Raw genomic sequence first — 26349 nt, forward strand, 5'->3', positions numbered from 1 at the left:
CTATATGAGGTCTATCCTTTCCATGATTGCTACTTTGGTGTTGATGCGGCCCGTGACCAGGAAGGATTTAGGTCTACGGGCCCAGGAATGCTAAATGTACTGTTGTTGTTAAGAGACATTGGAGGCAATGTGTGTGTACCGGATGCGATATATGTGACTGCATTTGGAGGTTGGTGAGAGATTGTATGGTTGTAATGTAGTTAAAGAATCCATAGCAAAGAACATTGGACTCCAACTACCAGAATGCCTCTTAATAAAAAGTATACATGATCAGCAAAGAAAGACTCATTCAAATCTGATGCCATTTTGAGAAAGATGGTTAGTCGAAACGCGTCAATGGCAATTAAATGCTTTTTATAAACAAAGAGAAATTGTATTATTCCTGGGAGTGCGGTGTAATTTTTTGTTTTACCATATATGTTGTGGTGATGACCTAACCCAAAACGCCAGCACTAGCAGTGAGTGCGCTCTGCCCTGAGACCAATTTGTTTATAGATATATATATATATATATATTTATATATATATATATATATATATATATCTTGAAGGTACTTAGATGTTAAGTTAGGATTAGTAAAACTATACCTTCCCATATGCACTTACCTTTCGATATTTTGCCTTTCAATAGTCTTGAACCACACTATTCTGGGAATCAATATTCGGTAGTACAACCGCGCCCACCAGCCACGGCTCACCCCTTAATTTACGTTACTTTTTGTTTAATCAAGAGCTAGGCATGTCAGAGCCCACGTACTGTCCCCAATTTAACAGAGAGTTTCACATTCTACCATCCTCCGTGTGTTGCGCTTTCACAACCCCCTTCGGTTCTATGACATCAAACACACAATTGGCACAAAAACGCACACATTCAATTATTTCTGATATATGTGCAACTTTGCCCTAGACGAAGCAGATGTTCACGTCCAAGTGCTCAAACAAGACTAAATTGAGAAAACCAGAGGGGTAAAGCTGGATATGCCAGCGAGTTACAGATCTGAACATGCTCTGTTCATGCTCCAAGCTTCACCTTGGTGTGGGCCCTCCATAAATAACTTGGTGCATCCTGCAGAAATTTACTGTGAAATTTAGATGAGTCTGGAAGAACCAAAGTATGGAAAATAAAGTATGTTCCTAAGTGAAAAGCACTCTACGACTCACTCGCAGTGAAACGTGAATTTAATTCCATTTGTAGAAAACTGGCATCAGGGACTTAAGTGCCCCTAAGCAGATTTCTCAGAGGAGAACACGAAATAATCTGTCAACATCTAATTAGGAGCAGTAAATTAAATCAAATCTAGACTGACAGGCCTAGCATGCAGAGCTCCATCAGCAGCTGGTATGTTTGTCCAGGAGCAGAGAGGGCGTCACACTTGTCGCTGTGCTTCGATACTAATAAACGAACAATGGAAAGGCGGCAGCAGCGCCTGGAACGTGTTTCAGCGCTATCACGCCTCCAGTTTCTGAACTGCACTTTCAGTAATGTGACTGGAACCAGGCAAACACCCCCGAGGATATGCCACTCTCTATTATTTCACGACATCTGACAGAAAAAAACTAGGAATGAACATACAAATAAAAATGCACTGTTCAGAGCAATGTGAGATCCTGGATTAGTAAGGGGGAGAGCTGTCGGCATAGTAAACCTTTGCTTTGTTAGGTGAATACAGTGTAAAAAAGAAATCCTGGGCTTAACAATGCTCGCTTAGGCACTAAGGCGACAGGCCATCTTCGAGAATGTCTCAACTAAACAGTATCAAAGTCAAGAAATAAAAATGAAAAATAAACCAATTTGATAAAATGAAGAAAAGTGTAAAGAATGAAACAAGATTAAAATGACTAAAGGTGGATCAGGACATATGAAATTTTAAACAAAAAGTCAATGTATGGCTATAGGAAACAATGGGAACGAAAAACTCAATGTAAGTCTATGGGGCATGAGTGATTGGGGACGAGACACAATTTTCAGCTGACCATGATGAAGCTAGGGTCAATATAGTCCAGTGGTCCAACCTGGTCAACAATTGTATTTTGCTTTCAGACTTGGAGCACCATTTAGATTATGGAGGACTGGGGACTGTACCACAAGTATACCTTGTCTGTCAAATGGTTGGTCTGCCCGCACGACCATGAGTTGGTTGACTGTCATCTTTCGACTGCTGAGCCATCAGAAAGCTTTCTCTAATGCCAAGACAAAATGGAGTCCATCAGTGTAGGAAAATCAGACAACCAGAATTATTTAGAATGGATGGTCTAATGTATTTTTTTTTCTGTCCATCACCGCCATGAAAAAAATAATGAAAAAAAATAAAAAGGAGCCCCACACCCAAGTAGTGAGGGTCAGTATGTTTTGTTTTTCAGTAACAACTTACACTTAGGGAATGCAGCCTCCTGAAAGATAGAAGGTGTGCACTAAATGTGCAGTGGCTTTAGAGGAACCACCGGCACTGCACAGAGCATGGATACTCAAAGTACGGCCCGCGGGCCTCATATGGCCCCTCTGACCTTTACATGCGGCCCCTTGGGCAACAGGAGCACTGGGCAGCTTTTTGCTTGACTCCGACTCCGCACTGACAAAAATATTAACTAGACACACAATCATTTATTTCAAACTTAATTGGTGTTAAAGAAAGGAAATAACCAGGGACTCCTGCACCTAACTTTAAAACCCCTTCATTTTTAAAGACATCTTGCAGCATATGTGTAAAAATAAGAGTCTCTTCAAAATTAAAAAATTGTATTTAGTTAACATGCAGAACCTTTTCACCTTAGTACAATTTATTTTATCAGTGCATTGAGATATATTTGTTTAAAAGTGATAGTTTTCAAACATAAATCTGGAAACAAATTTGGAAACATTAATTATTCCCCATGCCCTGAGAAGAGCACCAATAGTAAATTAAAGAGGCAAGTCACTTGGTATGTGCATTTTATGCGTGACCTGGGTTCCTATCATACATGAACAACAGTATAGTTTATTAAATAAAACATAGAAGCAACTTTTGTGCAGCGCATACCATGAAATCATGTATTTCGAGGTCCTCTTATATGTGATAATGCAGAAAAAAGAGGGGAAGTGATATTAAACAATTAACTAGGATCGCAGAATTTAGAAAAGTGGGTAAGCCGGGATTAATTCTAGGTTTTCTGGTTTCCCATTGTTTATTTCAACCTCTAGTTTATATCCTTCGCTTCTCCTACACCTATCTTGCCACCAATCCCTCCAGCCACCCCACCCAACTGCCCTGGCATCAATGCGGCCCACGGGCACATCACAGACCAAACTTTTTGGCCCCTGGGAAAATGTTTGCGAGTACTCATGGCATAGAGATTACTGCTGAGCTGGTGGAGATCTATAGATGTAGTGTCCTCCACTACACTAATGGACAGCGGACTGCTTGCCAAACAATAAATCAGGCCCCTTGTCTCTCAGATGGAAGTCAAAATGCTCCATGTGGGCATGGCAGAATGGAGTATCTGACAAAAGGTTTTCCAGGCCAGATACAAAGTCTTTGATGCTACTCTGACACCTTCAATTTGGGTACCAAAAGCTCAGAGTGCGGCCAACAAAAAATCTGTAGCCATCAATGTTACATTTGGGGTCTCTTTGCTGGCCTTTCCATGCTCCACGTTTGTACATTGTTATGGTTACAATTCTCAGAATCCTTCAATGGGGTATTACTGTAAGCCCAGCTAACCAGTGCTCCGGAATGTTGGAAATTATCTGTGTCAGGTCTGCATGAAGCTTTTACTTCTGTGACAAAAAGCTCAGACTGGCAAAAACCAGGAAATCTTGCCCAACCGAGGTCATCGGTATCTTTGCATCTTGCAGCAGTCCTCCTGAGGTCGAAAATTGTTGAACTGTTTTTGAGTCTCTTTCAAATGCAGTTGTGTTCTGATTCTTTAGTGGTGGAAGTCCCAAGAAATAGCATCACCTCTACGGTGGCTGGGCTGGGCCAAATCAAGGGTAATCTTCCAACTAGAACTCTGCTTATCCTAAGAATAGTGCCATAGTAGTTTCTGCCTCCTGTTTGGGGGCATCTGTTCACCTGCATCATTCCAAAATAACTATATCAGCTTATAGTAATTAGCCATTTATTATCATGTTCAAGGTGGTGTACTTGCCCTGGAAGGTGCTTAGCAGTCTGCTCGTCCCCAATGTCAAAATATGGCAGTAAATCCAGCCCTGTAAAACAAAAAATATGGGGGGATCATGCAGAAAGGTACATTTTCCTACAGGTAGTTTTTGAAGTAATGGATCCAGGTGCAGCATTTTTGTAAGAGCAAACTTTTCAAGCAAAAGTGGCCTTTTGCACAGCATCTGTTGTTGATTGCATTCATTCTATAGGGGTAAGCAGCCGGAGGTGCCCATGTCTCTTATGGACTCTCGAGGGACAGTTAACAAAGGAGCAGCATCCTTCACAATTTCCTGATTTCCTTCTTGTGGGAAGGGAAGTTCCGTTTGGTATGTTTGTAAGGACCACATTGGAGTTGGCCTCTTTTCCTTCATCACGTGTGTCCCTTTTGCTTGCCCTCTCTTTCTCTTATTGTTGTGATTTCTTTCATAGTGATACATTTGCCTCTTTTTCCAGGCCTTCTGCTGGGTAGAGAGTGCCTGTAGGATATGGATTCTATTATTTAATACTTCTTTTACTGTATATCTCTAGCGTTAAGGGTTATCTAGGTGAGGTTAGGTGGTAGCAGAAAGGAATGCTGTCCAGAGCAATTGCCAGTGGATATGACTATTTCAAACATTTCATCAATCACATTTATTTTGCTCTGTGATTTCTCTACTTGGTGACACCTATAAGACACAGATATGCCCAGAACTGCCTCTCATAGCTTGTTGCGTCTCAGTGTTTCACCCCAACGTTGAAGAACAATGAGGAGAATACTAGTCCGATGTTAAATTATGTGTATTTGTAAAGTGCACTATCACTTGCAAGGGTAATGTTGCTTCTGTTATTGTTATAGGAGATGTAGCCCTGCAGTCTGGACTGGACTACTGCTTTGGATGTGGCTGGGCACTCTCTGTAACATACAATGAGAAAGAAAGCAATGCAGTGGAGTGCTGCCCTGAGCAGTGCCTGTGGTTAATCCATCCACCATTTATTTTGCTCAGAGGTTAGGAAGTTAAGATCAGTATCTTTGAGTTGAGGTTTGAGTTAGGATAGTGTGCATGTTCTGGTTAGAGAAGAGACAGGTGGGTTAGTGTTAATTAGACAGCTGACAGCCCAGGATGGGGCTTTCGTCGCGTGTTACACCGGTAAGGACTGGAGGACTTGTGCATCTGAGAGGCAGTAAGCACCCTTAGCTGCAGGATACAAAGGAGAGCTGGTAAGTTTAGGAAGTTTTGAGGATCAGGGGAGTGAATGCCAGGCTGGTGATTACAGAAGGACAGAAGAAGACTTAAGAAGACAATAGTGACAACACCAAGAGGCTTTAGAGTCGGTAGGTAGGTCAGTGTTTGCACAGTCAACTTGAAGTGAGGTCCAGAAGCTCTCGAATGGGACGCAGATCTAGTAGGCACCAGATGATGTCGCTTGAGGTTACTACTTGTAACAGCATCGATTTATTCAATTTTAAACATGAACTTGTCACATTAAAGCATCATTTTACACACTGCAGGATGCTGGTCATAGACCGCACTGGTTTGCCTAATGATTCATTTTACATCCTCCTGGTAATAGCTCTTCAGGCAAAAACTTAACAGATCAAGTCCATCCATTATTGCCGAAGACACAATTACTTTGACATTTCCTCTTCTTCTCGCTTTCCCTCACTACCATTCCAGCTGTGAGACATCCTGACGATACTGCCTGTTTGGTGCCATGGCTTAAACTTGGAATTAAAGGACCGGGAAGTTGCAGAGTTTCTTAAGCACACACAGCTTAATTTGTAAATAGACCCAGTATCACCCAGCTTGCTCACTACACCAAAAACAATTGCCCACTTTGCACAATGCTCTAGACACATATATGGTAGTAGTTTAGTAAATGGCTCAAGCACATAACACCCTATCTGAAGAATATACGAGCTCACATTGGCCACCGTACTTGTTAGCCGAAGTGAATTCTGCCATTTTCTTATTTACATATCTCCTAACCAATGTTAGTCAGTTTGTACGAGAATGTGAGGATTAGTTTTTTTTTTTTACAATTTATAACATGCCAAGGGCACTCATCAATTTGTTTGCCAGTTACTCCAAGAACTTTCTTCCAGGTTTGCTCAAAGACCCCCCATGCTCTCACAGTAGGCCATTCCTCAAGAAGAAGAAACAAGACCCATCTATGGGCTCAAACTTCAGGCCAATCTCCAACAGCTTGTTCCTATGTAAACTATTTATTTGAAAGAACAATTTTACTCAATTCTCCAATTTTACCGAGGGAAATACATTGTCATCTGATCAATAATCTGGATTCAGACCAGACAGATATACTAAGTCAGCCCTCTCATCCATATGGGAAGACCAAAAACTTATTGTGGACAAGAACAGAGTGGCTGCGTTCATGCGTGTAGACCTTCCACCAACATGTGATGCTGTTCACTACTAGGCTCAATTACACAGACTCAGTCATCTCAGAAAATATGACAATGCCCTAAAATGGATTGCCTGATACCTCAATGACAGACAAAAATGTATCTTCTTGCCACCTTTCATATCCACTCTTCTACCCAACACTGTGGTGTCCCTCTGCGGTCAACATTGTAGCCTTTCTTATTCAACAACTATTTAACCCCCTTACCAGACCAGATCAGGTCATTCAATCTTCCATGGTACAACCAGGCACATAATATGTAAATCATTCCAAAAATGGATGACCCAGAAGAGCTCTACAAGCCATGATTTGCTGATTGCGTTCAGGCCATAAATGCATGGATGATGATTAACAACCTAAAGCTTAACACTGCAAAGACAAAGAGCTTGAACTTTGGACAATGGCACAAACATCAGCCTACAGACAGATGGCATCCGGTACTTAATGCCCCGCCAGCTACTTCAAGAGACATGAGAAACTTAGGAGTAACCACGGCCTCAGATCTGGCCCTGACACCACATGCCAATAAGGTCCTAAGGAGCAGCTTTTACACAGTGAAGCATCTTCCCATGCCTCAGATACTAACAAAACCACAAGCTATGCTCCATGTCGGAACCTCAAGCTCGAACGTGCCAACACCCGATACCTTGGTGCAATCGTTTTATAATAGGCAAAATTGAACAAATTAAAAATGCTGCAGCAGGCCTACTCCTCTGCATTTACCCCAGACAAAATGTGGTGCCAGCCTGTAAACATTTCTACCTGGCTAACTGGCTCGCTAGATAATCAATGTTTAAATAATTTGCATCATCCACAGAGCCGCACAAGGAAAATGATCACTAGACCTACAGATCACAATACAAACAAAGTAAGACACTGTACTCCAGGCTAGCACCAGAGGCCTCCATAGCATCTTACAATAGGAAATCCTTGGGAGGCTCTGCTTTCTTGGTACAAGCATCCAAGCTCTGGAACTCATTGCTTGCTGAGATTCAATGCACCCAGAAGCATATTTAGTTTAAAAGAATGATGAAAACATAGTTGTTCCCAGGATAGTTACATCAACCACTGACCATGGAAAAGAAACTGGAACAATAGTCCTTCCATCAGTGTAAGCACAGACGGCAGCTACAGATGAATACAGATCAGCTCATGATATCAAAAAACAGACACAGGCATTCAGTCTAAACTGGGGAGGAAACAAAACTAGAAGTACCAGCTGCCACTCTGGCCTTGAAGACTTGCAACCTGCCTAGCGATGTAAGGGGTTTAGCCATGACTCCGCTTCAGCCTTCATAGACATAGTAATCTTTGTCTACCCTACCTTTTGCTGCTAACCACAAGATGGAGGACAGTCAATCTAGTCTTAATGGCGACCATATCCCGCCATATACCAATTTATTACCTGATCTCTCTTTGTCAAAGTAACAGGCATATGATATTTGAAAGAACTTGGGAACCTTGCTGTCAACTGGCTAGCACAGATGCAAGCTATCTCAGCGTGCTAAAACAACTACTCAGTACTGACCAGACAGGCCAGCTGAGACCAAAGAAATCTGCCACAAATTGCTGTGACAGATTCCACCCTGCAGGTCCAAAATATTGACCAACTCTGAGCGATGACATCCTAAATTAACAAAAGGATGGGAATAGCACAGTACATCTTTACAAATCTCTTCAATTGACGACTCATCATGGCAATCATCTGAAGGACGACTGTAATGCAGTCTGTCTGAGCGTCGCTCTGATCCCTCCTTACTCTTTATCGACGCCTGTTACCTCTTGTGGCTTCATTAGATCACAGAGTGGATGATATTCGGGATCAGAAATTAGAACAAGAGCTTAAAAAATAAACTTCCAACTAATTAAAGGACAGAGCAGAGCTAATCAGAACTGCCAGCATAACACATCACTTTAAAATATGTCTGTTTCTCTCACACTGACTCATCCAGCAATCCGCTAAGGGGAGTACACCCTCAGACCATAACAAGATAACCGCACCTTGGTGGCCATCACGCATCACATGGAAACTCTTCTGATTTTGACTCAAACAAAAACAATATTCTGTCAATCATGTGTCCACATAGTATATTGTGCTACCTGAATGGTCAACTGCTTTAGTGCCTCGCAGGGGGGTAGTAAGAGCTATATGAATGCTATAATGCAATACACATATTTCACAGCTTGCATAAGCAGTGGCGTAACGAAACTTAAGGGGGTACCCCCGCAAAGCACCTTAAGGGGACCCCCTACCCACTGGACCCAGCCAGGGTCCTGACACCTGTGCACAGTATACTATGTTGAGGGGGGGCCCCAGGAGCTCGGCCCCGTGGGGGCTGTGGGGGCCTTTGTTACCATTGTGCATAAGGCCACTCACACATTACCAATTCTGTACTCTTTTCAGAGTTCACACAGTGATCGAGCTACATATATGGTCCAGTTTGCAGACTTTCCCAAGCACACGCTGACAGGCTTTGAGAATGGTTCAATCACAGACTGCCTACATTGCCTGAACCATATACTGCCCACTTTATATTATGCCTCACGCATGTCACATTCCCAGTTTTGTCCTGTGCCCGAAGCTGTACCATCCTCAGAGGACACATTGGCCATTTTCAGCAAAGCTTCAAGGACCCATTCCCCTATATGTGCACAATGCCATAAGGCCAGGGCCACTAGAATTATGCAGCAGGGAAGGACGAAATTATGCAGCAGGTTCACTAAATTAAGCGTCTAGAAAAGACAAATTATACAGCCTCGTTGGCACATTTTGAAGCAGAACTACTTCACGAGTTTACAATTTTTGCAAATGCTAACAATGCAGGGCCAAGGTTTCACCTCATTATTATGATTTTAAGATCAAAATGCAGCGGTCAGCAATTGAAATGGGGCTTGCCTCCACGCATCAAAAGGACTGCCACTGCCCGGCAACATGTGTGGTAGCTTGTTCAGTAACTCTTGATCTGTTTGAGCTAGAAACACTTTTTCTTAAAATCTGCAACTTGTGCAAAATATGATGACTTTTGTGGCAATTGCATCAAATCTATAAATATGCGGATACGCTGCTGCCGCATAATTAGATAACTCAGTGGCCTTGCTTTAAACGCACATACCAGTTTGCACGTTGTCACAATAGACGATTCCCCAAAGGTGTTCTTGCAGGAATGCTGTCACTAACCTATTTATCCTGCGAAGAAGGTTGATACATGGCTGCAAAAATTCACCTTCCATTTTTAACAATGGCGTTTAAAGGGTAAGTTTTTAGGGTTCTACAGTTATAACAAGCAGGCTGGTTTTATACGAGTCAAGTACAAAGTTTTTCATGTTATACTTTTATGCAGAAATTGTGTATTTTAAGTACAGCTGCTGTTAAAAATCTCGGAGGCCTTGAGACTAGTGAATGCCAGACTGATTTCCGATGATTGGAGCTCCCGCCCAATGAGTGACACTTGACGTTTCTGTTACAGTTGTGGAAAATGTGAAGTTTTAGAAATCCTATGCTATGCTGGTGTGGTGGTATTTCTGTGAAACTCTGAAAATTCAGCAAATGCATAACATTTCTTTAAACACATGTGAACTAGTTAATTCCTTAAAATAAAACGACTCCTGCTTCAGTGGATCGACATCTTCCTAATTATCAGTCCTTTATTGTTTTCATTATAGACCAGGCCGGTCTTTATTGTAAAGTCTAAGGAGGGCTGACATCACCGGTCCGATAAGGCACATGATCTTATAAAGTGTTCAAATTTCATACCCGGAGGATGGAGGGGGCAGCCCCAGTGCTTCATTTGGGCTTGTTATTTCCGGTGCGGGCCACCTGCACTTATTTTTGAAGGCCGGCACTTATTTTTCTGCCTCAAGCATTTACTGCGAGCAAAAGCCTTGTATGGGAAAGACGGAGGAAAAGAAAAACAAAAAAGCCTCACAATGAGAGAAAGCAGCAAGCTGCAAGAGTGAGCTGAAGGGGCAGGGAGTGGCTGTAAATGGATTGAAGAGGCCCGAGGTGGCTTCAGGATTACGCTGCCTCAGTATTCCGTGTTCGCACATTTAATTGCAGCAGCCGCATGTTTAAGAGGAGGGCTTTGGGCACCGGCCCCTTTTTATTTACAAATTAAGCACTGGGCAGCATCCGGACGATCCCTTTCTTTTTTTTAAACCAAAAGTTCTTATATTCCTGAAGGTCAAGGAGAAACCATTCAATATAGTGTTTTTTTTACTTCGATAAATACATGTCAGTTCACTGCATCACATGAGGCTCAAAATTAGCAACTTACCTTTTTAGGAAAGACCCAATGTGCCTGCAAGGTCCAAGTATGCATTATTCAGACATATCTGCTGCTAGTGAGCTAAAATAGGTCTGTACCTATCTCCTTATGTCACTCATAGAGACAAGCGACAGCATCCATCTATATTCAAAAGTTTAAGATGGGGACCGTAAACAACATGGAGGTGGCGAACCACTTTGCGATTCTTCCAGCCAAATATGTTGTAAACAAACAAAACACTTCACGGCGGAACAGACGGCTCTTGTTTGCAGGACTGAAAGCGACATTGTGCCAGTCTTGTAAGCCTTGATGGGCCCGGTCCTCTGTCAGCTGTCCGCACGACGGGGAAATAGCCTCTTGTCTCCTGTCAAGAACAGAGCTGGAGACCTCAATGCGCAGAAGAGCCATTTAGACATTAATAAGAACACTCCAGGCGTGCTGAAAATGTGCCATGGCGACAGCGTGGGGTGGGGGTGGGACCAAGCCACCATAGGCGGGGAGGTGTGGACCCACCAGCCCAGCATCACTGCGGTGTGTGTGTGTGTTTTCTGCGTTTCTCCTTGTGGGATTTATGCTACATTTTGTCAAATTGCCACTGACACTGTTGGCAACCCTTTGTCAGTTTCTTGAGAGGAAAGGGTTTAGGAGGAAGAAGGAAAACAATCTCTATCTGCGTGACAGCTCTGGAACCCACCTTAGTTGTCAAGGAGATGATGAACAATCCTTGCGCTGCTTGAAACACTCAATTAGGGTTAAATAATACAAATTATATAAAAGTTAATTAGAACATTTACTCACTTGGTAACTCTCTGTTGCGTGAACTGGGCTTCATTTATTTCACTTCCTTAACACCGTGAGATGACGGCTTCGCTCAAATTGGCAAATTTGCTGAATTACCGACAAATGAAATAGGTGGTGCCTAGGCCCCTTGGTACGTGCCTACAACCCTTCTAATTGTGATGTTTTAAGAATAGATTGTTAGACGTTTCCCTCAGGTTTCCTGCTGGGAATTTGTCTATCACGTGTGTGTCTGAGGCAGTGCCCCTCTAATGGCTTTATAGAGACTACTGGAAAAAGACTTCCTGGCAGTGCTTAATTTGTGCTTGCTTGTTGTTTCCGGTGCTGGGTACCGGCACTTATTTTTGAGGGCCGGGGCTTATTCTTCTGTTTCAACCATTTGCTGCAAGCAAAAGACCCATATGGGAAAGACGGAGGAAGAGGAAAACCGAAAAAGCGTCACAAAGGGAGAAAGTAGAAAGCTGCAAGAGTTAGATGAAGGGGCAGGGAGTGGCTTTATATGGATTGAAGAGGCCCGAGATGGCTTCGGGATTACTCCGCCTCAGTATTCCGTGTTTCCACATTTAATTGCAGCAGCCGCGTGTTAAGAGGAGGGCTTTGGGCACCCGCGTGTTAAGAGGAGGGCTTTGGGCACCGGCACGTTTATATTTACAAATTAAGCACAGCTTCCTGAGGTATATGATGTGTGACGCAAAATGCACAGGTGCTTATACTGAACTTTTTTTTTATAAACTTGGATATAGCATAATTTATCCTGGTTCTGTAATGGGAACTGGGGTCAAAGCAGCTGAGAAGAACAGAAATGCGGCGGAGCTTCACTCAGGACTAACAACAGAGATGAATCAGGGCCAATCGTGTCTTAGGTTCCCTTCTGTGCTACACAGACACCACACCTTGAGTCAAAGATGCCGCCAACATATACTTCTTTTCACAAAGATGAAAAGTGGCCCTTCCCCAGGATTCCAATGTTGTCCAGGTTGTGGTGGAGGTGACTGCACTGCAGACCTGAGCCAAGAAGGGAGGTCCTGAGATGGGAGGATGTGGAAATAGAGAGGTCCCTATATCAAAAGGTGTCCAGAAGAATTGTGAAGATATGCGAGGGTCCATTGTAATGAAGGTTCTGACTTTCAGGATGAACATGGTTAATGACTCCGTGTGGGGATGGGAAAATCTACAAAAATTAAAGATATAGTGGCTGCTTAATTTCAGCAAGAATCACACAGAAAATCAATTCATGCCATTTTCACCCTAATTAACCAAACCAGTATTCAAAACTTAATATATCAGATGCCTTTAACCAAATAAATTATTTAAGTAATATCAATTGGTTCGAAATTGTCCAAAATATGATAACTTAAATATAAATGGAATGTTGGTAGGGTGACCAGGCATCTCGGATTTGCTAGGACAGTCACAGTTTTTCACCAGCTGTCCCAGCAGATTTCAGTAAATTTGACGTATGTCCCGGTTTTAAGATAGGAACGACTGAAAATAGTGAGAGTTACTTTTTTAGGTGTTCCAGAGCAGGGCTTGTTAGCAGTTGTTATAAGTAAGCAATTTAATTAACAGGTATGATGAGGGTTTTAGAAAATTACATTTTTTTTTCTTAGTGCCTCTTTTGCGTTCTGATGTTGATGAGATCTGTCATTCAGCAATGCTCTGTTGATGTAAAAATGTAGTTGCTCTTCTATTTTTGCAAAATGTCCAGGTTTTTGGTGCTCAAGATCTGGTCACCCTAAATGTTGGTCACCTTAAACAATGGATGATGACTATTATTTAATCTTTATGTTCATTCTAAATTAATCCAGTAAATGTAGTTTGAAGGTATCACCTAAGCATTTGTAAAAGCCCCAAAAAATAAGTTATGTTCCATTTTGCTGAGTTGTACAGTGGTAATTATCATTGTTATAGCATTGCAACGCACTCCCTACCTGGTGGACTATCTTGCAGATCTGGGAAGGCCAGCAATCTTTTGTGTCTGCTTTTTGTTGGTTGTGTGAAGTTAGCAAAGAGTGTGTTCAGTGTTTAGCTAAGAAGTGGTGTGTGTAGATTACTGTGAAGGTAAGTTAAGTTCAATCTTGAGAGGGCTTTGTAGTACCTTATGTGTGGGTGGGTATGCCTTAGAATTTTCCATTTCGTCTATGTATTGTATGATCAATTAGACAATGCTCGGGCACATTAAAGTGTTCTGTTGTATGCATCCCAATCTAGATAGGTAATTATGTGGTAATTTTGGGCACGTTTTGGTATGTAACAACTCCAATTTGTGATTTGGTAACTTGTTACTGAATCGCAAATTGGATTTGCGACTACATACCGATTCGGTATTAGGAAGGGGCGTGTCAAGGGCGTCCCTTCCTAATACCGAATCGCAGAGGTATGTATGATTGTTTTGTGACCGAGAATGCGGTGTCAAAACAATCGCAGTTACCACCTACTTCAAGTAGGTGGTAACCTATTCGCAAATGGGAAGGGACCCCTTCGCCTTTGTGAATGCATGCAAAAACGTTTTTTAAGAGCAGGCAGTACTCCCACAGACCACTGGCTGCTCTTACAAAATCAAAAGAAAACTTTTCATTTTTAAATGCATCCCGTTTGTTTAAAAAAAAAAAGATTGCTTTATTGAAAAGCAATCACAGACATGGTGGTCTGCTGAGCCCAGCAGGCCACCGTCCCTGTGATTGTAGCCATTCGCAATGCCTCGCAAATTGTGACATTCCTCATGAATATTAATGAGGTAGGTCGAGTTACGAGCCCTTGCGAATCACAGTATGAAACTCCTGGAGTTTCATACATTTCAATAGCGATTACTTAATTGCGATTCGCTAAAAATCGCAATTAGGTAATCGCTATTGTAAAAAAATGATACATCTGGCCCTTTGTGCTCATGAGGTTGCAGTATATTTAAGTAGACTCTGAGTGAGTTGCTCTAAAATGGATGATGGTGTGGTGCCGTTGAGTAAGCAAAGTTTTGCCAATGAAATGGCTGTGGCGCTGTGTTGCAAACTTTAGGGCATCGGGGTGCCAGTCTAGCCTTTTCAGGTGATAAATATAGATAATTGGTCTGATTGGAAAGATGATGTTGTCAGTTCTGTTGGGTGGAGGTGGCGATTGTTGGAAGGTACCAGGGTAGCCCAACTGTATGATGCATGTAGAATTAGCTGGCTGTGTTTTCGGCGTGTCTCATTAGCACATCTGCTGAGAGTGCAACGATAGGTGCAACTTTTAAAATATTTTTATAACAAAGTTATTGTGCCCCCTGCTGCACGCTTACACCAATTAAGCAAGATTACAAAGAGAAGAGCATTCAGAGTTGGCAACCAGACCAAAACCTGGACAATCCTTTCAAAGGCCAAATTTCCTGTACTCTCCCAACAGTCAAAAGAGGAAAAGAGTTTGGGAAGGTGTTCATGCTGAAAGTTCCTTTCATACTCACAAAGATGGACGATCAACAAACAGTAAGAGCAGGTCTAGTTGGGTCATGGCTAACATCACACAAGGAAGTACGGGGTTCAAAGAGAGCTCTAAGCTGTGTAAAGTTTCCTAGTAGCTCTTAGACCCTATTAGGTAAGTTGATACTGGAGGTTACTGTGGAGGTGCGGGGGGGGGGAAGGAAAGTTTCCTTTATGGACTAGGTGGTCTCACACACTATATAGTGTCATGCTTCATCATATGACCACCTAGCCCCACCCAGGTAGAACAGTGCCACCTGGGCGGAGTCAACCTCACTGTTAAAAGAACAGGAGGGAGTGCGTAAATTATCACTGTTCTGGAAGAGTGTGGGATTCAGCTAACCTAGGGGTATACATAAAAACACCTAGACAGTCACCTATGTGAGAGTACACTTTAATGGTGGAGACTGTTGGTGTGATTAAAAACAAAAATGGGGACACCTCTGTGAGAGCAAGGACTCACAGGGTCGCCTAGCTAAGATTCAATGGCCAACATGTTTCTGCCCTCTCTATTGAGCCAAGGAAGGTCTCGGGGCATTCGTCAGGGCCGAGGATCCCTATGTCTCATATAATATGAGCGAACAAGAACATACTCCGTGCAATGAGAGAGTAGGTGGAAGAAGGTGCAATGAACGTCAGGGGCCTACCTTACGCAAGGAATTATCTTGGGTAGGCCCTAAACCTGGAGGCAACTAGCCCCAGGTGTCCAGGAGGGGGAGAGTACCCTTATTGTCACACAAACTCCAAAGGGGGCGCTCACTCTGCGCCTATACCGTCCCCTCGCTGGACCACTTGTATGAGTCATGGCTAACACCATAGCCAGACCGCCACCCTGGAAGTGCGCAAAGCACTCGATCAGTTGCTGCCGTGACAGAACTGATCAAACCTGCACCTGATCACCCTTCTAAAACCCAATGCTTTCTTTTAGATCCCAGAAGACCCTTGTTGGTGCTTTATATCCCAAACTATCATCCCAATCTCCTACAATTTACTTCCAGGCTTTCACTTTCACCTGATTGTTACATTTTAGGGCAAAGGAGATATAGGGGGTCATTCTGACCCTGGCGGTCTTCGACCGCCAGGGCAAGAATGACGGAAGCACCGCCAACAGGCTGGCGGTGCTTCAAACCCCATTCCGACCGCGGCGGTAAAGCCGCGGTCGCACCACCGGGGACGGCGGTGTCCCGCCGATTTTCCCCCTGCGGTGATAATCCACCAGGGCAGCGCTGCAAGCAGCGCTGCCCTGGGGATTATGACCCCCTTACCGCCAGCCTGTTTCTGGCGGTGTACACCGCCAGGAAGAGGCTGGCGGTAACGGGTGTCCAGGGGCCCCCTAACAGGGCCCCGGCCTGCTTTTCACTGTCTGCATGGCAGACAGTGAAAAGCGCGACGGGTGCAACTGCACCCGTCGCACAGCCGCAACACCGCCGGCTCCATTAGGAGCCGGCTCCTGTGTTGCGGCCTCATTCCCGCTGGGCCGGCGGGCGCTAACATGGTAGCGCCCGCCGGCCCAGCAGGAATGTCGGAATGTGGGCCGCGGTAAAGTGGCCACATGGCGGCCACTTGGCGGTTCCCGCCTGGCGGGCGGCGGTAGTCGCCCGCCAAGGTCGGAATGAGGGCCATAGTCAGAAAAGAATGGACAACCAAAATTGTTTCAAATGAGAGATACACAGCTTCCACTGATCTGGCTACAACACCACATGTTGTGGATATTGTCTGACGTTTGAATGCGTGAGCCATGCTTCCCCTCACAATGTTAACAACACCTCAAGTGGGAGGCAAAACGTGAAGAAACCAGAGCATACTAAGTTTGAGAAAGCAAGTCTCCATCTAGTGAGATTTGAGTGCTGAGATCAGAAGCCTAAGTACAGGTGGCCTGCATGTCTGCCTATCAATCTCTCTGACGTGCATCTGCTCTTTTAAAGTTCTTGTTTATCCATTTGTCTGTCTACCTGTCTGTTGGGCTTTGAGAGGGAACCGTCTCAGCTTCTCCCAGCTATCCTGTACACTCTGCACAATGATAGGACATTTTGACACTTTACAATTTACAAATCGCAGTTAAATGGAGAAGATGCACCGATTATTTAAATATTTACCGAGCAATTTAACAGCCACAGTGACACCTGAAAGAGATCATCGTCAGAGGATGGCAGCACATCACACCTCTTGTCAAGAGGCGGGTGAAACTTTTCACTGAAAGTTTTACATTGAAGATACCTTCTTTTTTCAGTCGGCCCACAGAGAGGGATTCGGTTTGAAAAAAATCCAAAATACACTCTTTATAAGGACTGGACCAAAGCGTGATGTAGAGAATGTGGGGTACTTTTTGTTCAAACACAGAAAACCACCGGTGTCTAGCTGTGCCACTGTGGACCACATGTGTACCCAGGAACTGGGGGCTGTGTCTCCACGGACCACTAAATGTGTACGCTGGAGGCGCGGGCTACCCACAAGTGATTTTAATTGGCTGTCAGCCACCATTCAGGATTTTATTTTTACAAATAAGAATCTATTCTGATTAGTTAAAATAGTGGTGACGTAGAAAGTTGTTTCAGAAAAGTAACCCGCCTATCCTCTCAACCAATAGAGGCATGTCGAATCCCACAGTGATTGGATGCTGAATGGCTACAACAATATACCAGAGACAAACCACCCTCAGCGTGTGCGGGACAGTAATCTCGTAGTGGTCCATGGATCACTGCACCATACCCAGGGCCACTGGAATTATGTGGCGGGGAGGGGCACGTTATGTGGCAGGGTTGACTAAATTATGCTGCAAAAAGGAAAAAAGGAAACTTTGAGGCATAATGCTGCAAAATTTGTGATAGGATTACTTCATTACTTTATCATTTTCACTCCTGTGAACACTGTCTGGCCAGAGATTAATCCCCATTAGTACCTCTTTAACAACTAAATGCAGTAATAAGCAAGTAAAGGGTGACTAATCAACTTTTGTGAAGAGCCTTCAACTGCTTTAGAATACATGTTACAAAGTTTTTAGTAACTTTAGATCAGTTTACTCTAGAAACAAAATCTTTGTTAAAATCTGCAGATTGTGCAGCAGAAGATGGATTATGTGGCAAGTGCGGCAGGACCACATATATGGAGAAAGAGCTGTGGATTTACAATCGCATAATTCAAGTGTACCCTTTAGTAACTTTTAAACTGACGGAGCTACAAACATTTTTTCCCTAAAATCTGTATATTATGCAGTAGATGAAGGATTAAGTGGCAAATGCGGCAAATCCGTAATTACGTGGAAAATGCTGTGGCAGCTGAATCACATAGTTCCAGTGGTCCTAGTTATATTCTTTCTATTGCAGCACAGTGAGCTATGAACCAGCATCAAGGAGCTGCATGCAAACTGCAAAGCATAGAAACGTTTTGCTTTTTTAATCAATCTTTATTTTGATATTGCTAAAAAGGGTTCTTTGGGTGGTAATAAAGGGTCTGATTTAGATCTTGGCAGATGGAATAAAGTTGACGGATATCCCATCCACAGCATTACGATCTCCATAGAATATAATGGGATCGTAATACGGAAGACAGGATATCCGTCACATTTGTGAAGGAGTATTCCCCTACACCAAGTTCTAAATCAGGCCCAAAGTCTCATTAGTGAAGACAATTCTAACCAATGTGTTATCTTTTACTTTTTTTGTGTGTCACCAGACCAAGCATTTTTAACATATAACACCAACCAGTATGGAAGATACGCGACTTCCACATCTTGTAACCCTCATTGTCTTATGTATTGGTTCCTATGGATTGATTTACCCACTTGTATTATTCATTTTCTGTGTACAATATGTGAGTGTAATGTAAAACACTATGACATCCTGCACAGGGACACACAGCTTTATAAAAGAAATTTATAAAACAAAATAAATTATGTCTGTCCCTTAAATACAGGGGTTGAACAAAGTCAAAAAGCTGCTTTGACAGTGGAGTGGCGTAATACTTATTCTAAATTCCAGTGAACAAGCAAAGCGCGCATGCCCAACGTTTAGGAAGGTTCCAGGATGTTTCCCCTAAATTTGGTTTTAAAAAGCAAGGTCAAATAGAGTATTTTAAAGCAGAATTTTCACATAAACTAGCTCAAAAATCACAGTTCCACCAAAGTGCACTCTTAAATTTCTGAAATACTTTAAAGGTGTAGCGAGCCACTGAAGATACACTCCCCCGGGACTGACTTAATTCAAAATGTACAGCGGGTGCACCTGCACGTTAATAATTACCTTTAAGTGTCAGGGCTAGAATTTTTGTATGGATGATCCCATATGCCAAGGGCACTCTGTTATGCTATGATTTACATACACTATGCCAGTATGTTGTCATTGGCTGCATATATATATATACATATATATATATATGGTGGTGACCCAGAGGTCAAAATTAACACTAGCATAGCAAGGCCAGAATTTTGTTGTGATTGCCTGTGCCCCGACCCTGTATGCCATAGTTGTCCCCCCTAATGCCCAGAACTATCATGAGTATGGTAGCACCAGCATTTTGCTACAGGTGTTCCATATGGCAAGACTGAGTTCCAATATGTCAGTGCCAGAATTTTACTCCTAGCATCCCATAGGCAACAAATTACCTCTAGTGTGCCAGCACCAGCATTTTGCCATAGATGCCCCATCCCATATGCCAAGAATTACCTTCAGTATGCTAGTGCCTGCATTTTGCCATAGATTCCCCTTGTTCCTATAATTATGCCCAGTATGTCACCACCAGTATGTTGCCACAGGTGTACCATATGCTCCAGGAATTACAGTTTATGAGCCTGCATTTTGCCTGTGTGCATCATATACCAAGAATTACCTTCTTCACTCTTCTTCATTCTCACTCACTCTAGCTGACACTCACTTGCACTCACTTTTATTCACTCTCTTATTCCAACTTAGCCTCACTTTTTCCCACTCCCTTGGTCTCACTCAATCTCACTTATTTGTACTATCATTGATGCACAGATACACACACACACACACACACAAACACTCCCTCACACAACATTTCACAGGGTTTTATTTTACCTACTCACCGTCAGCTACCTGACCTGTTGTGCTTCAGCTGATGGTACTGGATAGACCCTCAGGGCAGGTACGCACCTTCTTCCATCCTCAAGAACTGAGGCACATTGCTGGAATCTGCACAGTGATGTATATGCTACAGCTGTCAGTTTCTTGCCTTTTCACCTCACCTTCTCCCATCTGGTCAGAAGGTGGGATGCGGTGAGTGAGGTTCTTGCCAACCCCTCCCTCCTGTGATGAGATGGGAAAGGATGAGCTGGCTGCATGACCGATGGTAGCCCTGGGCACAGTAGGCATTACGACAAAAGCACCCAGGGCTACTTGTACAGTGACACTACAGCATGTCAGTAATGGGGAGGTCTTGAAGCCTGGCAGTATCCAGAGGCCAAAGCTAAGACTTTGCTAGCCCTGGTCAATCTCTCTGATGGTTGTTGCAGGTGCCTCAATGCGCCTTTGTCAGCCATTAAACTGATCTACTTTTATTATACTAGTGAATAATAGGTTATTCTTAATTACTGGCATTATTAAAAAGGGGGGGCAGAAACAAGGGTGAGCGCCACTGAAAATTACAGATTTTGTTCAATAAAACCCGTTTGCAGTGACTCATCAAGAGGAGGAATTTCAGAGCCGCTAATTTCTCTTTTGTCATTCGCTGTAGATTCTTGTCCCGGGGATCCTGACCTAACCCCTTTTGAAACCTTGGCTTTGTACTAGATTTCTGATTGATCTTATAATCAGGGTTGGGGACCTAATTGATTAGGAGCAGGAGTCTTGCAGCCTTGTACAAGGCCTTGAGACTGGAATAAGTTTTCCATTTTTATAGCTACTGTTCCCAGTCTTCACCAATGCTAGAGACCCTACAAGCTTTAAAATCCTCTAGTACCACACATTTCTCCCAAAATTATCCACCTGATACTAGCCAAGCAATGTTTTGTAAAAGGTCACACTCCTCAAATGTGGGCCACTTTTTTTTTAGCTGCCCGGGCCTATTTTTGGTCACAATCCGACGCTGGATACCAGCCCTGGAAAGAAAGGCGCTTTCACCCTAAGCCATCCTGCACTGCAGGGGATGGATATTTTCAAGAGAAAGAGACTCACCGTGGACGTAAATTCCTGTGGTTTGTAAAAAATATTTTCCAGTTTAGTGGGTTTCAACTGCCAAATCATTTCAAATCGTTTCAAGTCTTTCGTTAATGTTTTATCTTCCTTGCTTGTCGTCACACATTGTCAAATCCGTTAGAACTCGAAGTTGTTTCAGGCCCTGGGCTTCTCAAAGCCCGAGACCAGCAACACACTGGAGGTGCGATGACATTCGGATCGAAAAGACTTGCCCTGGGTGCCGAACTGGGTAAAAGGCGCGTTCAGCACAGGCCGCTGGACTGTGGAATTACACGCTCCAGCTCGAGGCTGTCAGTCAAAGCCCTGCCAACTGGGCTGTCATCGAAGGCTTGGAGGTGTGAAAACTTTCAAAAACAATCACGCGCTAGCCACGGGCCTCCCAGGTCACGTCACAAGTGGCGTAAAGCGCGAGACACCCTTTGACAAGCAGGCCTGCAGGGCGGAGCGTAGTAATGGTAAAAGCGGGGTCTTTGCCTGCTTTACTATTAAAGCGCCTAGAAAACACAAAACGCTTGCATCTTAACCAGAGGGCGCTAGCTGAGACTACAAACGGAGGCACTTAAGCCACAAGATGGGAATAAACATTAGCACCATCCAAAGTACTTAATTCAAGATGGCGCCGGATTTTCGTCCCCTCCCCTGTTGGTTCAGGGCAGCTTAACTTTATGTGTTATTTGCATCTTATAAGCAACACTACAGACAAATTACATTGGCAAAGCAATTACGTGTTGACTTTGTACTGAGTGCTATGGACTTTGTCAGAGCTTGTATGGGTTCCATTGAGTGCATGCAGGCAGATGCTACAGAAAATGAAGCAACTGGGTTTATGTCTGGCCTAAGAACAGCTTTATATGTGTTGTCAACTTCATGATCTCAATAAAAACTACATATATACATACATGGGTGTACCATGTTGGAACCTCTCCATACTAGTTACTCTGTAAACAAACACTGACATCCTCAGTGGCATCTTGACAGAGTGCAGAGCTGCTCAAAGTGCTTCCAGCCCAAGTCGCTGGATGAACATTCGGCTGGGATAGTAAAGCGACATACAGCCGGGTTGTTCAGGGGACATCCAGAGAGGTGCCTCAGTGGACATCCTGCTGGGTCACATGATATATACATCCAGGAGTGTGGCTCCATGGACATCCAGCAGAGTCACTAGAGGGACATTCAGCCATGTCACTCGAGGGTCATCCAGCTATCTCACTCATGAGACATCCAGCCAGGTCGCTCGAGGGACATCCAGACAGGTCCCTCAATGGAAACCCTGCTGGGTCGGTCATTTGACATACATCCGGCCATGTCACTTGAGGGACATCCAGCCGCATTACTAAAGAGACATCCAGCCATCTCACTTGAGAGACATCCAGCTGGGTTGCTCGAGGGACATCCAGACAGCTCCCTCAATGGACATCCTGCAGGGTCACTTGACATACATCCAGCCATGCCACTTAAGAGACATCCAGCACGGTTGTTCAAGGCAGTGCTTGAAATGGAAAAATAGAAGTGCAGGGACTCTGTGTCAGAGTACCTGCTTGTTTCTGAGAAGTGTCGATACTCTCCAATGAAAAATATTACGTTTTTCTTAAGAAGTGCAGGTACACTCCCTCTCAAAATAAAAAAGTGCCGGTACTCAGTACCGGCCCATTTAAAGCACTGGTTCAAGAGATATCCAGCAGGTCCCTTAATGGACATCCAGTTGGGTCGCTCTCAATAGATTCAGCCGTATTACTCGATGGACATCCAGCTGTGTTGCTAGAGTTACACTCTGCCGGATTGCTTGAGGACCATCCTGCTAGGTCATGACGCACCTCCATCTTGGTCACTCAAGGGAAATTCAGCAGTGTCTATAAAAGACATCCAGTCGTCTCACTCAAGAGACATCCAGCCAGGTCTCTCAAGGGACATCCAGTCTGGTTGTCTGAGAAAAATCCACCCAGGCTGCTTAAGGGACATCTAGCTGGGTCGTTCAAGAGACATGCAGGTGGGCTGCTCGAGGGCCAGTCAGACCTAGCCACTCACGGCTTCTCTAATTGTCCCTGCTTGTCTGTATTGCAGACTGTTGTGGTGGGATCCAGGACTGCAGTAATGGGCAAGGACACAAGCAAAGGCAAGTAACAAAGGCCAGGATACTAAAGCTTGGGAAAACTTTTGATGATACCAAAGCAGTATGTGACTGAAAAGCACTCAGTCCCACTCAGGATTAATGGGCCACAGAAGATGTCACCAACAGCTAAATTAGCACCAGAATTAGTGCTTCTACGTGGGAGGATAAGGTATCTTACCTCGCAGCTTACTTCCTCTTAGCTCCATCACCATTTGATGGGAGGGTCGTGTCGTCATCTAGTGGTGGCACCAAATTACTGTATTCGGAGGACTCCAGCAGGGCTTGCCTAGAGTGCTGAAAACCCTTGCACCCTTGATGAGTGGCAGGGGGCACAGGGGGTAGTTGGTGTACGAATGGTTGCTGTATGGCTTGGAGTGGATCCTGGGCAATACCTTGCAAGATCAGGTGGGAACAGAGGTGAGAGCTGCAGAAACTCCTAGGCAAATACTTGCAACTTGACACAGGGAATTATTGACCAACTAAAACACAAATCAGTGAACCATTGCTTGGTGCAGGTAATTTGTCAAGTGAATCACCTTTACGCGCCCTTTGTCTTGACCAGGTTAATACAGGCTTTTCAAAGTTATGACATGATTACCATTGGATGCACCCATTAGGTCATTTGGAAGTATCCACGCCAATTAGAGCACAGCACTTTTATGACATACAAAACTTTCTTGTACTGATAAGAACTGGACTAGGGCAATGAAAGGATGGATATGCAACATTCAGGAGGAAGTAAAAAAAAATGGGGTCATGTCACGGAAAAGAGCACATCAGGTACACAAGCAGAAAATAATTTTGCAAGTGTGTTAGCAGCATCTTAATAAAAAAAAAGATATATAAATAAAAATCATTTTTGGTGCTGTGTATTTTTTAATGTGTTCTATGTATTTATGTAATTAAGATTGCACCTGCCTTCACAATGTATTAGCAAATGCGTAAACTAATTTAATGATAATGTTAATGTTGATTGCGCCAATACAGTTATTTTGTGAGCAAAACACAAAAATAGAGCTGTGGATAATATATTCTGCACACATGCGCAACCTAAAGAGGTGGTATATATGACAGAACTACAGTGTACTCCTTATGGCAGCTCCTGGCCATTTGGGATTGCACCTTTATGCACTGAATCATTCCTTTCTCATTGCATGGCCTACATCCACTCCTGTGGACCCAGGAAATGTGCAGCACATTCTCACAATACTGAAACAGAGTATACCAGTCTCGGGTATTACCTTTTTCCTCGTGAAGGGGCTAGAGCTGTCCCATCAAATCAGCGCCACGTCCCTGCTTTTTGATGCCGGGGTAGGGTACTTCTTGGGTGCCTGTCAAGAGAGTTAAGGTAAATTAACCACTCATCCAATCGAGTTCTAAAGTTCATTTACCTTCTCAGTGAAAGACTGACCTACGACCAGAAGACACTTTATAGCGGCCACAGTGATGCACCGAATCCCAGATAGATACATGCACGTGGCACTAGCATGGTGTGAATGCACCATCACTCGCACAAGTGGAGCAAGGAAGCGCGCTTGCCCTGCACAACATGATTGCCCCAACCCGATGCTAGACTCCAATGGACATCGGATATGAGTAGCAGCGGATAGAAGCTGCTGCCCTGGCTTACCTTTCAGTGTTACATGCAATAACCTTGCTACCCCTGGTATTGGGTCATGGAGGCAGGAACACGAGGTAAATAGAACTCTAGGTACTTTCTTGGTTTCTATCACCTGCCTTTCCCCCAGACCTTTGGCAGTTTATCGGAGCCTGATGAAGGTTTAACGCTGGGGCAAGGGGCCGAAACTATGATGTGGAAAGGAGATCTAATTGTGCAGGATGTTACTTCCTCTGCATCCGGCCTTATGATGATTCAATGTGCATGTACCTCTCTTTTATAATCAAAGAAATTAAACACTACTCCTTCAGCTGAATCAGTTGGACAATTATCAATTCCGAGTTCGCATTCTTCATTTTCCTACCGATATTTCCTTGCGGCAGTCATCAAAATTCAAATACAGTATTGTATGAAATGATGCTACAACAATCCGGGTATTGATTGGTTGCTTTCATGTTGACTGACACTCTTCATTTTAAATAAAGGGCCTGATTCAGATTTCGGCAGAGGGGTTGCTGCATCACAACGGAGATGGATATCCTGTTCGCCGAAATATAAATCCCATTATTTCTTATGGGTTTTATATTTCAGGGGATGGGATGGAGTAACCTGTCCGCTGAAATCTAAATCAGGCCCAAAGTCTTGGTTTGTCTTTTTAATTAATCAATGAATGATGAAGGGCTACTACAACTAAGTCCATAGGAAAGGCATCATCCTGCTATAATTTACATAAGACATTGATAAGGTGAACAGTCATGTGATCCCACGTGTTGCTGTGCTTTGGAAGGCTCTTTTCAGACCTGGACTGGTCATCCTTCTGTTCCTTATTGCTATAGTTGGATGTTAAATTGGGACTAATGAGATGCAACCAATGCCCACAGAGTGTTACCAATTTTTTAAATGATGAAATAATGAATGAATACTGTTACAAAATGTGCTGTATATTTTGCCTTTTCTTGCTGCATAATTTACTCAAACCTACCGCATACTTTGGTGCTCTCTACCACCTAATTCCAGTGTCCCTGGTTTTAGTGCTCTCATTTACCACCTGCTCAAGGGAAGTGCTCAATGTGGCTTTTCAGAGCAGATGGTAAGTGGGAGGAGGGGCTACGGTGCTGACGAGAATGGAAAAAAAAGATTGGGAAGCAGGTGAAACAAAGGAAAACCTAGTTCTGGTGATGGGAGAGCATTTAAAATGTTGGGTTGGAGCTGTAAACCAGATATGGCTGCTGTTACAGCCAACGTTGAAAAGATTTTACCTGCCACAATTACAGACCAGTAAAAATTAAGTCCAGTGTTCCTGCACCCAAAAACACCAGGTGCAGAAACACAGGCCCAATCTTGATCCACTTGATTCATAATCAGGCCTAAAGTGGAGTATGGCCAGAGATGTAATAAAGATTATGCAAAGAACAG

At 43.6% G+C, this 26349-nt stretch overlaps 1 protein-coding gene across 3 annotated transcripts in view; it reads right to left on the reverse strand.

Moving 5' to 3' along the window:
• The window catches only part of TENM4 (teneurin transmembrane protein 4), a 1476030-nt gene that overhangs the window by 792301 nt on the left and 657380 nt on the right, over nucleotides 1-26349 (reverse strand). For all 3 annotated transcript variants that reach the window (XM_069203936.1, XM_069203935.1, XM_069203934.1), the window contains one exon: nucleotides 24557-24646. The gene's annotated coding sequence lies outside the window, so the exon portion shown is untranslated. The remainder of the gene's footprint in view (nucleotides 1-24556; nucleotides 24647-26349) is intronic.

The sequence above is a fragment of the Pleurodeles waltl genome, chromosome 8 (assembly GCF_031143425.1).
Source record: "Pleurodeles waltl isolate 20211129_DDA chromosome 8, aPleWal1.hap1.20221129, whole genome shotgun sequence".
Taxonomy (NCBI): Eukaryota; Metazoa; Chordata; class Amphibia; order Caudata; family Salamandridae; genus Pleurodeles; species Pleurodeles waltl.